The 19,070-nt window shown below is 42.2% G+C and overlaps 1 protein-coding gene across 3 annotated transcripts in view; it reads left to right on the plus strand.

The window, feature by feature from the left end:
* LOC126094697 (uncharacterized) overlaps nucleotides 1-19,070 on the plus strand; it is a 263,319-nt gene that overhangs the window by 225,932 nt on the left and 18,317 nt on the right. The window lies entirely within an intron of this gene.

Here is a 19,070-nt window from a genome sequence, read left to right on the forward strand (position 1 = left end):
ATGGGTCTAGTGGTCGAACAGAGTGAGCTGGGTTTCACATGTCATTTGTATATGAAACCAGTGTTGCTTCCTACAGGAGAGATGTTTCGTTCTCCAGTAACGCGACCATAACACATGTTCCAAAATTATAACAGCCCGACGTCAGAGACAGAGCTAGAGGCCTTAATAGGGCTGTTCGAGGCTTCTTGAAAACGGGAATGGCTTGCGCTTTTTTCCAATCATTAGGAACGCTTCGCTGCTCCACGACGTATGGTACCTATTGTTAAAGGAGGAGCAAGTTCTTTCGCATAGTCTTTGTAGAATCGCATTGGTAAGCCGTCAGGTCCAGTGGCAAGCTCTGTTGAGCCATTTCAGTTGATTTTCTCTCCTGCGTCCACTTTTTTCCAGATATGTCATTCTGACGTTCGTACGCCGTTTAAAGGAGGAACTACAATGCGATCTTCGTCAGTGAAACGGTTTTGGAAAAAGTTGTTTAGTATTTCGGCCATCTTTGTGTCATCCTCCTTTTCGATAACATCATGGTCGTGGGATGTCTGGACAGATGGTTTCAATCCATTAACTGATTTAACGTAACTTCTTAGGATTTTTTTCGAATTTGCTTAACGCTTCGCCCGTAGCTCTCCTTACGATAATTTTGGCTTCATTCAATTTTATTTGAAGTGATGCTGTCTTTGCTTTCGTAGCAGCTTTCTAACACGGATGTTGAACCACGTTTGGTGTTTTCTGTACCTCAGAACTTTGCTCGGCAACTACCCGTCTGAAGCATATTTTACAGTCCGCCTGAACTTTGTACATTGATACTCAACATTGTTAGTGCTGGAGACGAAATTTTCCTGTTGACCGCACGCGTAATCTGTTTCTTGTTACTTTCTGTGAGCAGAAAGATCTTGCTACCTTTCTTTGTAATCCTATTTGCAAAAAGAACACGACGTACAGCCGTATGACAATAATAGAGTTGCAAAGAGTGCTCTTTCTACAAAGTGGGTCAAAAATTTGTTAGAAGTTACAATTTCACAGTTGAAACTTCCTGGCACATTAAAACTGTGTGCCGGACCGAGACTCGAACTCGGGACCTTTGCCTTTCGCGGGCAAGTGCTCAACCAACTGAGCTACCCAAGCACGACTCACGCCCCCTCCTCACAGCTTTACTTCTGCCAGTACCTCGTCTCCTACCTTCCAAACTTTACAGAATCTCTCCTGCGAACCTTGCAGAACATCCCCTAGGCTGTGGCTAAGCCATGTCTCCGCAATATCCTTTCTTTCAGGAGTGCTAGTCCTGCAAGGTGAAATGCCTACATTAACGAACAAATAAGATTAAAAAAACTTCAGAAGAGTTTTGCGACTGCAGATAACATTTAAAAGCCAAAATGTTGGTTGGTTTTATCATGGCAGGCGGCATTCTTGCTTTCGTTTGCTATTTCTTTTGTAAGTATGTTTTATTGCTTTCAATTTATTCCTGTGCGAAAATCTGTCCTCGGATAAGGAGTTTAAAACAATTTCGTACGATTCCCAATCCCTACTACCTGCCTTAATCATTTGAGTCTCCCAGTCTGTAGCTGAAAAAATGTAATTTCCACCTAATACTATAATATGATCGGGAAATTTACGCGATGTTCAGATGGCTCTGAGCACTATGAGACTTAACTTCTGAGGTCATCAGTTCCCTAGAACTTAGAACTACTTAAACCTAACTAACCTAAGGACATCACACACACCCATGCCCGAGGCAGGTTTCGAACCTGCGACCGTAGCGGTCGCGCGGTTCCAGACTATAGCGCCTAGGATCGCCCTGCCACCCCGGCCGGCTACCCGATGTATTCTCCGAATTTCCTCTCAAATGTGCCGACACTACTGCACCTTAGACAGGGAGTCTACAAACCTGGATAGCTGAGTCGGTAAGAACATTGCCTTCGAAAGCCGCGGGCCCGGGTTCGAGTATCAGTCCAGCTGGTTTTAATTTACCAGAAAGTTCCACAAAAGATCTTGTTTATTTGTAATCTTTGTAATCAATACAACTTATTTCTGTATAGGCAGTACAGAACAATGTTCACTAGTGTACATATGGAAGTTTCGAATCATACGACCTTTGTTAGCATTTCCAGATAACGCCTTGTGATGGTCTTAACTAGATCGGATACTGTTTTTGACAGATGATAAAGTACTTATGTGTGTCTGGAAAAACGCCATATGTACAGGTATTGTCATTTTCACAATAGCTGAAAATCTGAAAATCATTGCATGTGTGATTGATCACAATTGTACTCTATGGTTGCAAGGCGAATTGCTTATTATTTGAAAATTACTGGTTTTTCATCGTCAACTCAATAAATTTAAAAACACATTATCAATGTATTGCGGGTTTATTTTTTAAACAAACAAACAACCATTGCATTTTATTAAAAGCCAGCATGAAAAAAATGTTGACAACCTAAACTTTTTAACATAATTATGCAGTAGATACAAATACCACATACTCTTGTGGGTGTTGCAAAACATCAGCAAAAAGGGCCGCTTGTGTCTGAAGTGGTTGTGATTGAAAATAGCACCTTCTAAGACATTACTTATAAGTTACCAAACTTTTTAAATAATATTATTGTTGGCTGAAGAGCAGTTTCAGACACAAATAGGAAGACACTTTCATTAAGGAATGTCGTGATCGCATTTGGTAGATGTATTATAGTCAACCGATTAGGTTCTAATGATTCACCATCGAAAACAAAACATCCATCATCTTGTTACGAAAATAACACGTCAAGTTGTCATAAAATATTAATTAATTTTACGTGTCCTCTGAGTATTTGATGAAAATTGTAAGTTCCTCAAAAAACGTGGATTTTTAATCCTTACGGTAACTCATTAGAGTCGAAATCGGTTAACTGTAGCACATATATTAAATACCATCAAGATGTTTATGAATAGAAGAGTATTTCAACTACATCGTGTAGTCTAGTTTGACAATGTCCGATTTGATTACAAACAAATATATTACAGCTCTAAAGAATGACATGAGCAAAATAATTATTAATAACTATGTGGGCGAAGTAAGTGCACTAAAACAAGGCATTATAGATAAATATAACCTCTTCTCCACTAAATCTGAAATCTGTCAAAATCATTTGCTGATGCACATCATTTATATGATTTTATGGACAACTAATCTTTTCCCTGTGGCCTTCGCCCATGTATGTGTTCAACGCTTATATTGAACACACCTCCTCCTCCCCCTCTCTATGTTCACTTTTTCCTCCCTATGTCTGTCCACCTGACCCTCCCACCACTGTCTGTCTCCTCCTTCCCATTCTCTCTTTCTCTTCATCTCCTCCTCCCCCTCTCTTTGTCTCTTTCTTCTACCTTCCACCTGCCAACTTTTCCTCTACACCTTCCACCTACCTCTTGCATCTACTACTCCTCCAATCTCTTTGTCCATTTCCTCCTCCCTCTCACTCTGTTCGTCACCTCTTCTACCCACCTCATGTCCCAGCCGTGTCATTGCTTTATGTATCCCCAGCAATACAAATCAATGAAGCACACTGATACTACTCCCCCAACACACCTGTCATGAAGGTGAGGCTACACATCAGGGGCTTGAAAATCATTTATTCGGCCCTTGATGTACAGGTCACCATGCAAAGCAGGTCGATAAAGCAGGTTGATTCTACTCTTAGCACAATACACCTGTCAGAGGGTGCAGCCTACATGTTTGGGCCCAGAAAATTGATTCTTGCCCCTGATATGTAAGCTTTTGCTGCAAACTGAGTTGATTTGACAGGTTGATACCATCCCTACGGAACATGCCTGCTGCGCAGAGCTGGAAAAAAGACGTTTTGGCCCTATTTCTGTCTCTCTTGGAGCTAGGCTGTGCTGATACTTGTGGGGCCTGCTGCTTCTGAGTCAAAATGACTTTAAATCTTTCCAGAGATTTGGGAGAGGAACCTGGACATGTATACTGGAGTTAATGGCAAAAAAAGACCTGACCTCTTTGAGGATGTCTACATCGAATCGTATCAGTGACGCAGTTGTGCCAAAAATGATTACCAAGGTACAAAGGACAACTAATACGACCAGAAAGATATATATGTTCAGTAAACTAGATATAGAATCAGTAGTGTCATATCTCAGTGGGGAACTCGAAACTTTCAGCATAGAACAAGAGTATGTAGAGGAACTGTGGCTCAAGTTTAAAAGAATAGTTGTACCATGCACTGGATAGATATCTACCAAGCAGAGCAGTTCATAATGGGAGGGAACCTCCTTGGTATACACTCACTATTAAGAAACTTCTAAAGAAACAGAGATTACTGCATAATAGGTGTAAAACAAAGCTTAAGGCTGTAGACAGAGAGATGCTGAATGAAACGCATTAGGCTGTCAAGAGAGCAATGCATGATGTCTTCAGTAACTACCATAGCAGAACATTATCAAGTGATCTTTCACAGAATCCAAAGAAATTCTGGTTGTATATAAAGGCAGTTAGTGGCACCAAACTTAGTGTCCAGTCCGTAGTGAATGAGACAGGAACTGAGATTGAGGGTAGCAAATCAAAACCTAAAATGCTTAAATCCGTTTTTAAATGTTCCTTTACAAAGGTAAACCCAGGAGAATTGCCCCAATTTAATCCTCGTACCATTGAAAAGATGAGTGAATTAAGTATTAGTGTCAGTGATGTTGAAAAACAGCTGAAATCGTTAAAAACTAAACAAAGCTCCAGGGCCTGATGGAATCCCTGTCAAGATTCTATATTGAACTTGCCACTGAGTTAGCCCCTCTTCTAACTATAATCTATTGCAGATACCTTGAACAAAAACCGGTGCCCATTTCTGGGATAAAGGCACAGGTCACACCCATCTAACAGAAGGGTAATAGAAGTGATCCACAAAACTACCGTCCATTGTCCATGACATCGATTTGTTGTAGAATCTTAGAACATATTCAGAGCTCGAGCACAATGAGGTATCTTGAACAGAATGACCTCCTCCATAACAACCAGCATGGATTCCGAAAACATCGATTATATGAAACCGCACTTTTCTCCCATCACGTACTAAAAGCTTTGGATGAAGACTGTCAGTAGATGCTGTATATCTCGATATCTGAGAATCATTTGACTCAGTACCACATATACACTTACTGTCAAACTATCAAGTGAAATTTGTGACTGGATTGAGGACTATTTGGTAGAAAGGACGCAACGTGTTATCTTGGAAGGAGAGAAATCGGCATATGTAGAAGTAACTTCAGGTGTGCCCCAGGGAAATACGTTGGGATCCTTGACATTCATGTTGCATATTAATGACCTTCCAGACAATATTAATTGTAAAAATCAGGATTTTTGCAGATGATAACATTGTCTATAGGGAGGCACTATCTGAGAAAAGCTGCATAAATATTCCGTCAGATCTTGATAAGATTTCAACATGGTCCAGAGTTTGGCAACTTGCTCTGAATGTTCAGAAATGTAAAATTTGTGCACTTCACAAAAGAAAAAAAACTTGGTATCCTGTGACTATAATATCAATGAGCCACTGTTAGAATCGGTCAACTCATACAAAAATCTGGGTGCAACACTTAGTGGGGGTATGAAATGGAATGATCACGTAGGTTCAGTAGTGGGTAAAGCAGATGGTAGACTTCGGTTTATTAGTGGAATACTGGGGAAGTGAAATCAGTCTACAAAAGAGATTGCTTACAAATCACTCGTGCGACCCATCCTAGAATATTGCTCAAGTGTGAGGGACCAGTTCAAGATAGGCCTAACAAGGGGTATCGAAAGTATATAAAGAGGCGCAGCACGAATAGTCACAGGTTTGTCTGATCCGTGGGAAAGTGTTACTGAGATACGGAAGGAAATGAACTGAACACACGTAATATACCCTCAGAAAGTCTATTAACAAAGTTTCAAGAACCGGCCTGAAGTGATTATGTTTCACTCACATAGGGATCGTGAAAATAATATTAGAATAATTACTGCGCGCATGCAGGCATTCAAACGATCATTCTTCCCACACTCCATACGCGAATGGAACAGGAAGAAACCCTAAAACTGGTACAATAGGACGTACCCTCTGCCACGCACCTCACGGTGGCTTGCAGAGTATAGATGTAGGTACATTGCGCTTTGCCTATGTAACAGATGATATTTTCGGGTATTGAAGTCATCTTGAGTCATGTGGTCATGAGTGAATTAATGTTTCAAAGTAGCTATATTAACAAATTTAGCATTGATTAAAATATTGCCTTCTGCTTTCATCGTATTTACTGCACCGAAGAAGTTTGGCAACCGGACGTATGTCGTTCACAATACTTCAATAATGCAAGCAAAATGATGGAATATGACCTATGGGAAGCATCTCAGATCAGTTGTGGTGGATTACTTCAACGAAGCTGTGCCCTACAAAGCCAATTACACTGATAAGCCGAAACATTACCACTCCTCGGTTTTAACTGTGACGGTTCACATTTGGAACGAAATACAGCGGCAGTTCCGCGTGGCGTCAATTCGACAAGTCCTTAGTTGTTTCCCGGAGATATGACACCACATGTCTACGCATACATTATGCAACTCCTATAAACTACGAGCCATTGGTTTTGGGCGCGGAGCTGGCACAGGGTAGTGTCCGAGATGTGTTTCTTCGGGTTCAGATCAGACGAATTTGGCGACCAAGGTATCAACGTGACTTCATTTTCATTCTCCTCAAGCCACTGTAGTACGATTCTGGCCTTGTGACATGAACAGCTATCCAGATGAAAGATGCCACCGCCGTCGGAGAATGCACCAAGCATGAAAGGATTTAGGTGGTCCACAATAATGTTCACGTAGTCCACAGGTGTCATGGCGCCTCCGATTACTACCACAGGTCTCGTGGAAGTTCAGGTGAATGTCCACTATAACAAAATACTGCTTCCCAGCGGTCTGCGTTTATGACGCAATACGAGGTGCATTCAAGTTCTAAGGCCTCCGATTTTTTTTTTCTAATTAACTACTCACCCGAAATCGATGAAACTGGCGTTACGTCTCGACGTAATTACCCTGCAGACGTACACATTTTTCACAACGCTGACGCCATGATTCCATGGCAGCGGTGAAGGCTTTTTTAGGAGTCTGTTTTGACCACTGGAAAATCGCTGAGGCAATAACAGCACGGCTGGTGAATGTGCGGCCACGGAGAGTGTCTTTCATTGTTGGAAAAAGCCAAAAGTCACTAGGAGCCAGGTCAGGTGAGTAGGGAACATGAGGAATCACTTCAAAGTTGTTATCACGAAGAAACTGTTGCGTAACGTTAGTTCGATGTGCGGGTGCGTTGTCTTGGTAAAACAGCACACGCGCAGGCCTTCCCGGACGTTTTTGTTGCAGTGCAGGAAGGAATTTGTTCTTCAAAACATTTTCGTAGGATGCACCTGTTACCGTAGTGCCCTTTGGAACGCAATGGGTATGGATTACGCCCTCGCTGTCCCAGAACATGGACACCATCATTTTTTCAGCACTGGTGGTTACCCGAAATTTTTTTGGTGGCGGTGAATCTGTGTGCTTCCATTGAGCTAACTGGCGCTTTGTTTCTGGATTGAAAAATGGCATCCACGTCTCATCCATTGTCACGACTGACCAAAAGAATGTCCCATTCATGCTGTCGTTGTGCGTCAACATTGCTCAGCAACATGCCACACGGGCAGCCGTATGGTCGTCTGTCAGCATTCGTGGCACCCACCTGGATGACACTTTTCGCATTTTCAGGTCGTCATGCAGGATTGTGTGCACAGAACCCACAGAAATGCCAACTATGGAAGCGATCTGTTCAACAGTCATTCGGCGATCCCCCAAAACAATTCTCTCCACTTTCTCGCTCATGTCGTCAGACCGGCTTGTGCGAGCCCAAGGTTGTTTCGGTTTGTTGTCACACGATGTTCTGCCTTCATTAAACTGTCGTACCCACGAACGCACTTTCGACACATCCATAACTCCATCACCACATGTCTCCTTCAACTGTCGGTGAATTTCAATTGGTTTCACACCACGCAAATTCTGATAACGAATGATTGCACGCTGTTCAAGTATGGAAAACGTCGCAATTTTAAGTATTTAAAACAGTTCTCATTCTCGCCGCTGGTGGTAAAATTCCATCTGCCATACGGTGCTGCCATCTCTGGGACATATTGACAATGAACGCGGCCTCATTTTAAAACAATGCGCATGTTTCTATCTCTTTCCAGTCCGGAGAAAAAACATCGGCGGCCTTAGAACTTGTATGCACCTCATACTTGTTTCACGCAGCCATATGCTTAGATAGCGGCGTACCCAAACACGTCCTGGTGTAACAAGAAACGTGATTTATCCAACCAGACAACACGTCTAGTACCGGTTCTCACAGCAGGCGTAACTAACGACGTCTTTGGATCAACAGTGTGTGCTGAACGGTGTACTCCGAAACGCTTATTCCTGCACTCTGTCAAATCTGCCGCATGTCGCCGCTTATCCTGCTTTACATGACGGGCAAGCGTATGACCTCGACAGCCTGTAACATGGTGCGGACGTCAACAATCTTGTCACCCACACTTGGTTTCGCCGTCGTTCGACCACTTTCCATAGATGCTCACGACAGGAGCACGCAAACTTCTCTGTTTCCGAGACGCTCGTTCCCTGTGCCGGGCCATAACGATCTGGCCTTTCTCAGAATAGTTAAGCCGGCCGCTGTGACCGAGCGGTTCTAGGCGCTTCAGTCCGGAACCGCGCTGCTGCTACGGTCGCAGGTTCGAATCCTGCCTCGGGCATGGATGTGTGTGATGCCCTTAGGTTAGATAGGTTTAAGTAATTCTAAGTCTAGGGGACTGATGACCCCGGAAGTTAAGTCCTATAGTGCTTGGTCTATTTGAACCATTTTAACAGTCGTTAACGTCGTTGGATTTCCGCATTGGTGACCCATATCGTCACTAGAACGATTCCACTACACGCTTTCTTTACTGCGCCAAATGTCCGCATCGCCGCTAAGTGTCATTGAATATCGCGCCCGCTAATACTCATAAAATTTTGGCTCAGGATTGTAAGACACCATGAACGATGTGTAGTCCTGTCTAGCGCAAATGCTTCTCGGGCTTCTAGCTACGTCACGTAGTTTAAAACCCACAAGCTTTCGGCGACGGTCTCCTTGGCCGTTGTCAATGGGTATCTGACTACCGTGTCGTCGATGTCCCCGTCCTTGCTAACTGAGACGTCGCTGCTGTTCCTCCGAGACCAAATATGCAAGATCCATGTCTCAAGTCCGCTGTGACTATCTCGCGATAGTTGGATCCCACGCTGTACAAAGTTGCAGGCTGCTGTCTGTATTAAGGGTGTTCTCCGAATTTCAATCTCACTTGTTTCATTTATTATGGTACTCCAAAAACTACTCATTCAAATAATAATGGAAGTGTCGTTCAGTGTAATTCAGTGTCCTTTTTCTAAAGCATGTTATGACATGGATGACTTCTCCGATTAACGTACACGTGAATGCCCATCTTTGTCCAGTGTTGAAATTATATTCTTAAAGATATCTGATTTGGCCATCAGGTCTTCTCTGATATCGGATCAGTGTTTCACACAAGCAGTGCCTTTTTAAAATCATACTTGCCTAAGAAATAACTGTTTTAATATGACAAGTAGTATTAAAATGATTTGAGTGTGTGTAGTGATAATGTGAATGAATAACGCCGACTACAAACTAATAAAGTTAATACTGGCAGTATTTGTACTACTATTACTGCTACTGCTGCTCCTGATACTGACAATAGTAATAATAATAATAATTATTATTATAGCAACAATACTAGTACTACTAATGATGATAATAATAATAATGAGAATAATAATAAAGGTCGTGCCAGATAAAAAGAATTTTTAGATGCCCAAAACAGATGTTTTTCTGATGTAATGAGTTTTGAGTAAAAGAAATTAAACGAGACTGCAAGAATACTGGGATATGAGGAAGATATGGTTGGAAAGAAGGTTGTACAAGAGTAACAACTGCTCACAGGCACAATAGTAATCACTATTGTTACTTTAGTAGACATGTTATTAACTATCTTCTGAAGCAGGAGGTACTGTTCACTTCTCTTATACATTGAAGAGCCAAAGAAACTGGTTGTTGTTGCGGTCTTCAGTCCTGAGACTGGTTTGATGCAGCTCTCCATGCTAATCTATCCTGTGCAAGCTCCTTCATCTCCCAGTACCTACTGCAACCTACATCCTTCTGAATCTGCTTAGTGTATTCATCTCTTGGTCTCCCTCTACGATTTTTACCCTCCACGCTGCCCTCCAGTGCTAAATTTGTGATCCCTTGATGCCTCGGGACATGTCCTACCAACCGATCCCTTCTTCTAGTCAAGTTGTGCCACAAACTCCTCTTCTCCCCAATCCTATTCAATACCTCCTCATTAGTTACGTGATATACCCACCTAATCTTCAACATTTTCCTGTAGCACCACATTTCGAAAGTTCTATTCTCTTCTTGTCCAAACTATTTATTGTCCATGTTTCACTTCCATACATGGCTACACTCCATACAAATACTTTCAGAAATGACTTCCTGACACTTAAATCTATACTCGATGTTAACAAATTTCTCTTCTTCAGAAACGCTTTCCTTGCCATTGCCAGTCTACATTTTATATCCTCTCTACTTCGACCATCATCAGTTATTTTGCTCCCCAAATAGCAAAACTCCTTTACTACTTTAAGTGCCTCATTTCCTAATCTAATTCCCTCAGCATCACCCGATTTAATTCGACTACATTCCATTATCCTCGTTTTACTTTTGTTGATGTTCATCTTATATCCTCCTTTCAAGACACTGTCCATTCCGTTCAACTGCTCTTCCAAGTCCTTTGCTGTCTCTGACAGAATTACAATGTCATCGGCGAACCTCAACATTTTTATTTCTTCTCCCTGGATTTTAATACCTACTCCGCATTTTTCTTTTGTTTCCTTTACTGCTTGCTCAATATACAGATTGAATAACATCGGGGAGAGGCTACAACACTGACTCACTCCCTTCCCAACCACTGCTTCCCTTTCATGCTCCTCGACTCTTATAACTGCCATCTGGTTTCTGTAGAAATTGTAAATAGCGTTTCGCTCCCTGTATTTTACCCCGGCCACCTTTAGAATTTGAAAGAGAGCATTCCAATCAGCACCTGGTACACCTGCATAATATAGGGCACCCACGAGCACGCAGAAGTGCCGCCACACGACGTGGCATGGACTCAACTAATGTCCGAAGTAATGTTGAAAGGAACTGACACCATGAATCCTGCAGGGCTGTCCATAAATCCGTAAGAGTACGAGGAGGTGGAGACTTCTGAACAGCACGTTGCGAGGTATCCCAGGTATGCTCAATAACGTTCATGTCTGCGGAGTTTGGTGGCTAGCGGAAGTGTTTAAACTCAGAATAGTGTTCCTGGAGCCACTCTGTAGCAATTCTAGACGTGTGGGGTGTCGCCTCGTTCTGCTAGAATCGCACAAGTCCGTCGGAATGCACAACGGACATGAATGGATGGAGGTGATCAGACAGAACGCTTACGTACGTGTCATCTGTCAGAGAAGAATCTAGACGTCTAGAACAATCTAGACTTATCAGGGGTCCCATATCACTCCAACTAAACACTTCCCACACCATTACACAGCCTCCACCAGCTTGAACAGTCCGCTGCTGACATGCAGGGTCCATAGATTCATGAACTTGTCTCCAAGTTACAATTTGAAACGAGACTCGCCTGACAAGGCAACATGTTTCGAATCATCAACAGTCCATTGTCGGTGTTGACGGACCCAGATGAGGCGTAAGGCTTTGTGTCGTGCAGTCATCATGATTACACGAGTGGGTCTTTGGCTCTGCCCATATCGGTGATGTTCCGTTGAATGTTTCGCACACTGGCACTTGTACATGGCCCAGCATTGAAATCTGCACCAATTTGCGGAAGGGTTGCACTTCTGTCACATTGAACAATTCTCTTCAGTCGTCGTTGGTCCCGTTCTTTTTCCGGCCGCAGCAGTATCGGAGATTTGATGTTTTACCGGATTCCTGGTACTCACGGTACACTCATGGAATGGTCGTATGGGAAGATCCCCACTTCATCTCTACCGCGGAGATGCTGTGTCCCATCACTCGTGCGCCGACTGTAACACCACGTTCAATTGCACTTGCATCTTGATGACTTGTCATTGTAGCAGCAGTAAACGACTTCACAACTGCACCAGACACTTTTTGTCTTATATATCCGTTGCCAACAGCAGCGCCGTATTCTGCCTGTTTACATATCTCTGTATTTGAATACGCATGCCTATACCAGTTTATTTGGCGCTTCAATCTATAATGCGGTAGGTTATTCCAGAGAGAGGTTCTTGCTGCTGAAAAGGACTTTGAGAAAATGGCTGAACGATGGAGTGAAATAGGAAAGATTTTGATCTGATGAGAACGGGTGTTTTGCCATGTTGATCATCTAAGAGCGTTAAAGAACGAGGAGAGATGTGGGGGACAGTGTACGATGAGGAGACAGTAGGGAAAACAGTAGGCATCGGCACATCTGCACTTGTCTGCATGAAGCCAGGATAGCTCTGCATGTGATGGTGACATATAATCAAAGAGTCGAACATCACAGATATAACGAACACGGGCATTAACAGCCAGTTACAGGCTCTGTGAGCTTTCCTTGGAAAGATCTTTCAGGCTAACAGCGCTGTAATCAATAACTGGAAATGCAAGTGATTGTACAAGTTTCGGTTTTAGATCAAGAGGGAAAATCTTTTTATATTTGTGTAGGGCATGGGGAGATGACGATGGCTTCTTGCACACTGTAATCACATTCTCAGTCCAATTTAAATTTTCATCTATTGTTACTCCTAGACTCTTTGCTGTGGGTGAGCAGTTGTCACTAGGGCCATTTAGCCAGTGATTCCCGCTCTTTCGTGCCAATGAGCCTAGAATGATCAACCAATACCGCTTGGGTTTTGGATGGGTTGAACTTTAACCCTCTATAGTCACACTCACATGCCTGATGAACTATTCCATTTTCTTGGGGAAGTGAGAAAACAAAATCGCCAACGAATTATTCAATTGTCACCTAACAATGGCTGAGGAATACTCTGACGAACGTTTGTAGTATTTTAATCGCTTGCCGCTGCTGGAATCCAGAAAAGATTTGGTTAATTCGTGATGCCATGAGATCATGAATTCCTATAAATGTTAGCGGAGTTTGATGATTACCTTAAACAAAAAATTTAACCTGCATATTGGCTTCACATGCAGACGTCAAAACGAGGTAAAGCTCTCAGCATGTATGCTAACAAAAAAAGCAGAAAATTGCCACTTAATGTAGTGCAAAATCTACAGGAATCAGCCTTCTAGGTGCATTAGATCTATTGTGTATGTAAGTCAGGGGATAATTGGATGTGCATTCCAGACTTAACCGAAATATTACATACATTCAGGTTATGAGCCAGTAGCATTCCAGACTGCAGGAGTCAGGCAGTCATCAATGTTGTACATGCTGTCGATGTGTTATGCATGTAAAGCTGCATTCACACGAGCAACTGAAGCGACGTCAAAGCTCGAGTCATACTGCAGTGGCAGCTTGAGCTACATCCGCGCGAGATAGCTGCGCGGTCTTGGGCGCCTTGCCACGGTTCGCGCGGCTCTCCTCTTCGGAGTTAGAGCCGTCCCTCGGGCATGGGTGTGTGTGTGTGTTGTCCGTAGTGTAAGTTTCTTTAAGTTAGATTAAGTAATATGTTAGCCTAGGGACAGATGAACTCAGCGGTTTGGACCCATAGGAACTTACCACCAATTTCCATTTTCCTTGAGCTACATTTCACTCAGGGCACTACAAATTCTGCGTGGTAACACAGTTGTCAATATGACGTTAGCTGAGACAGTTCGGACGGGTGTAAACATCGTACTGTAGGTTATGGGGTTAGACCTGAGGCAGGAGTTACGTACAAGGAAAAGAAAACCTAAATATTAGATCCGAAAACTGTTTTCAAACAGGAATAAAATGAAAGCTATTAAACTTACTTACAAAAGAAATATCAAACGAAAGCAAAATGCCATGACAGCCCACCAACATTTGGCTTTTAAATGTTATCTGCAGTCGCAAAACTCTTCAGAGATTTTTAAAAATCTAATTGTGTTCATTAATGTAGGCATTTCACTTACATCTAATGTACACACACACACACACACACGAGTTCAACAGTTATATCAGGTCACTCTTTGTACAGCTCTACGAACTATGAAGTTTTGTAGCTGCCAATCAATTTTTTGACCTTGTAAAAAGAGCACTCCTTGCATCTCTATGACCGACTTTAACTCTTAAAGCATGGTAAAATGACGACACTGTAGGACGATATCGAAAACTTAAATCTTTATACATGCAACTGCTGTGCGTCTGCAGTATGCAAGGAACAGCGGTGTCATTTTAGTTTCGCGTGTGAACGCAGCATTAAGTCAGCAGGTCACCGGATGTGCATCGAAACTTAACTGAAGTGTTGTGTGAGTTAGTTGTGACTGAAAGACATTCTAATCTTCAGGAGTCACCCAGTTATCGACGCTATACTTGCAGTCGAGGTGTTACGGATGAAATTCAGCAGGTAACTGGATATGCAATCGAAACTTAAACTGAAGTATAAGGTAATTTAGGTTAGGATGTAAATATTCTACTATATTTTATACCGATTTTGTGGCTGAGTAAGGCCCTCTTTTGGCAATAATATACCGCTGATCCCACGAACAGAAGACTGTAGTCGGTGGTTGGAAGAAAGGACAGGACAAAAAAATGTTCAAATGTGTGTGAAATCTTATGGGACTTAACTGCCAAGGTCATCAGTCCCTAAGCTTACACACTACTTAACCTAAATTATCCGAAGGACAAGCACACACACCCATGCCCGAGGGAGGACTCGAACCTCCGCCAGGACCATAAGGACAGGACACAACCGTCTACAAGATGCATAGCATAAGTGATCCACAAAGCTAGAAGGGTAGCAGAAGTGACTCACAAAACTAGAAGCGTAGCAGAAACGATCTACAAAACTACCGTTCAGTATCCTTGACAGTTGTAAAGTCTCATAAAAAAATTCTGAGCTTAAATGTTATTTTTTTATTTATTTACAAATCTAGTTTCGTAGGACCAAACTGAGGAGCAAATATCCAAGGTAATGGTGTGTGTCAGTACATGAACTTACAGCATAAAAGTAATAACATATCAATTAAAATGTTTACGAATCTAAAAACAGTCAGCCATTAGTTTAAGTAAAGGAAATCAACAATATAGAATAGGAATCAGCCCACGAGAAAACCTTCAATTTCGATTTGAAAGCACGTGGATTACTGCTAAGATTTTTAAATTCTTGTGGTAGCTTATTGAAAATGGATGCACCATTATACTGCATACCTTTCCGCACAAGAGTTAAGGAAGTGTGATCCAAATGCAGATTCGATTTGTGCCTAGTATTAACCGAGAGAAAGCTGCTAATTCTTGGAAATAAGCTGATATTGATAACAAGAAACGAGAGTAAAGAATACTGAGAGGCAAATGTCAGAATACCCAGACTAGTGGACAGTGGTCCACAAGAGGTTTGCAAACTTACACCACTTATTGTCGAACTGCCAGTTTCTGAACCAAAATTACTCTTTGAGAATGGGAACAGTTACCCCAAAATGTAATACCATTTGACATAGGGGAATGAAAATAAGCAAAGTACACTAATTTTCGTTTCTAACGATCACTTCCTTCAGATACCGTACGAACAGTAAAAATGGCAGAATTAAGTCTTTAAACAAGATCCTGAACATGGGATTTCCGTGACAGTTTACTATCTATCTGAACACCTAGAAATTTGAACTGTTCAGTTTTAACAATCATATGCTCATTCTATGAAAGTTAAAACGTCGGCTTTTGTTGAATTGTATGATAGAAACTGTAAAAAATGAGTCTTATTGTGATTTAACTCTAGTTTCTTTTCTACAACTTATGTCATGAACTGCGTTATTTGAAACAGAACCAATGCTACACACAACATCCTTTACTACCAAGCTTGTATTATCAGCAAACAGAGATATTTTAGAATTACCTGTAATACTGGAGGGCATATCATTTATACAAATAAGGAATGGGAGTGGTCCCAACACTGATCCCTGGGGCAGTCCCCATTTGACGGTTCCCCACTCAAACCCCACAACACAGCCACTCTCAACACTGTGAATAATGACCTTTTGCTGTGTGTTGTTGAAGTAAGAGATGAACCACCTGCGAGATACTCCTCGTATTCCATAACGATCCAACTTCTGGAGCAATATTTCGTGATCAGCACAATCAATCGCCTTAGTTAAATCAAAAAATATGCCTATCGTTCGAAACCTTTTGCTGAACCCGTCCAATACCTCACAGAGAAAAGAGAATTTAGTATTTCCAGGAGATAAATCGCTTCTAAAGCCGAACTGTACATCTGATAGCAAACTGCGTGATATAGATTATTCTTACATACATAGCCTTTTCAATAACTTTAGCAAAGACTGATGGCATAGAAATAGGTCTAAAATTGTGTACATTATCCCTTTCCTCTCTTTTTATAAAGCAGCTTTACTACTGAGCACTTTAATCGTTCAGGAAACTGACCATTCTTGAAGAAAACATTACAAATGTGGCTAAGTACAGAGCTAATTTGTGCAGCAAAGTATTTTAATATTCTGCTAGGCACTCTGTCATATTCAAGAGTGTCCTTAAGTCTTCAGTGATTTAATTATTGATACAGTCTCCCGATTGTCAGTATCACAGACGAGTATTTCAGACATCAATCTCGGAAAGGAGTTTTCCAAAAGAGTTATATGATTCCCTGTAGAAACTAAGTTTTTATTTAATTCACCAGCAATGCTCGGAAAATTATTGTTAAAACTGCACATATATTTGATTTATCAGTAACAGAAATATTTTTGCTAGGCACTGACTTTATATTGTCAACCTTTTGCTGCTGATCTGTCACTTGTTTCACAACTGACCATATGGTTTTAATTTTATCCTGTGAATTAGCTATTCTATTCGCTTTGTAATGACGTATCTGGAACGGAATGAACTGCTCCCTGCCAACCAACATCAATCATGTGAAACCGACACACACTTTTCTCACATGCCATCTTGAAACCAGTCAAGCAGATGCCGACTTTATGGATCTCCGAAAAGCATTCGATTCCATACAACCCCTACCCTTATTATCGAAAAATGTTATCGTATAAAGTATCAAACGAATTTTGTGACTGGATTGAGAGTTTCTTGTTAAAGAGAATGCAACATATTTTGGATGGAGAGTCATGGACAGATGTAGAAGAAATTTCAGGTGTGCCCTAGAAAAGTGTATTTGGATCCTTGGTGCTCATCTTTTATAGGCCGGCCGGAGTGGCCGTGCGGTCCTAGGCACTACAGTCTGGAGCTGAGCGATCGCTACGGTCGCAGGTTCGAATCCTGCCTCGGGCATGGATGTGTGTGATGTCCTTAGGTTAGTTAGGTTTAAATAGTTCTAAGTTCAAGGCGACTGATGACCTCAGAAGTTAAGTCGCATAGTGCTCAGAGCCATTTGAACCATCTTTTATATGGATAACTTGACAGGCAACATTAATACACAGTGACTTACTTGACTTAATTCCTTTGGCCCCTATGTGGGCATAGGGCATCCAGGAGAACTCGCCATCCGTCTCTGTCTTTGGCCATTTGCCTCAATTCTGCCCAGGTCTTGCCAACTCTTTTTGCTTCCCCTTCCACTGTCCTCTTCCATGTGCCCCTTGGTCTTCCTCTCTTCCTTGTTCCCTGGGGATTCCATTGCAATGCTTTTTCCTCGATGGCTCCATCTGGTTTTCTTAAGGTGTGTCCCAACCATCCCCACTTTCTCTCTCGTATCTGGTCTTCTATAGATATCTGGTTTGTTACTCGCCAGAGCTCCTCATTACATATTTTTTCTGGCCACTAGATATTCATGATGCTTCGAAGACATCTATTTATGAAGCTATGTAACCAGGATGTTATCCTTTTATCCATTTTCCAGCTTTCACTGGCGTACAGAAGGACAGCCTTCACATTTGTATTAAAAATACGGATTTTTGTTTTGTACGTGATATTTCTATTTTTCCATATTGGATACAATTGTATGAAGGCAGTATTTGCCTTTTTAACGCGGTTTTTCGCGTCATCTCCAGCTCCACCATCTTCCGCCTCTCTACTACCCAGATACAGGAATGAGTTGACAGTCTCCAACCGCTGCTCACCTATTAACAATGGCACCTCCATGTTCCCTGAATTTACTTTCATTTCCTTTGTTTTGCCTATATTTGTCTTGAGGCCAGCAGTCTCTGCTTCTTCTTTCAGCAACTTTAATTTAGCTTGCATATCAGTCAGCCTTGGAGCTAGTAAAACTATGTCATCTGCAAAATCCAAATCCTCCAGACGTTCGTGGATCCCTCACTGGATTCCTCGTCTCCTGCCTGCTGTGACTCTTCTGATAACAGAGTCTAGAACGAGTAGAAAAAGTGTTGGTGACAAAATATTAATACACAGTCCAGTCACATTAATATGACAACCGCCTATGCTCGATATCGACGGACAGTAGCCCCTCACAGATGGCAGGTGGCACCACTGGTAGCGGAGGTTGTATAAAGCGTGTCACGAGAATGGGGGAAAGGGTAAAACAGTGCAGCTGTTGTCATAACGCGGAAATGGGGCGATTTGTCTGACGTCCAAAGCGCATGATAATTGACTTTCGGGCCAAGGGTGTAAGCATTTCCGAAACGGCTAAATTTGTAAACCGTCGGCTTGTCGCCGTGGTTAAAGTACACCGTGCTTGCCAAAATGTCACTATCCAGAACAGGCGCTGAGGCGACTATGGTGCACTACCAGCCTTAGGTGACTGCGTATGTGTGGACAGACGTGCAACTGTTGAACAACTGACCGCCCAGATTAACAATAATACTACCAAAAGTGTGTCCTCAACGACCACCCAGCGAATATTTCTGCGTATGTCCCTCCGCAGCAGGCGCCTGTTCCAAGCACCCATGCTCACTGCTGTT

The sequence above is a fragment of the Schistocerca cancellata genome, chromosome 8, assembly GCF_023864275.1.
Source record: "Schistocerca cancellata isolate TAMUIC-IGC-003103 chromosome 8, iqSchCanc2.1, whole genome shotgun sequence".
NCBI classification, from domain to species: Eukaryota; Metazoa; Arthropoda; class Insecta; order Orthoptera; family Acrididae; genus Schistocerca; species Schistocerca cancellata.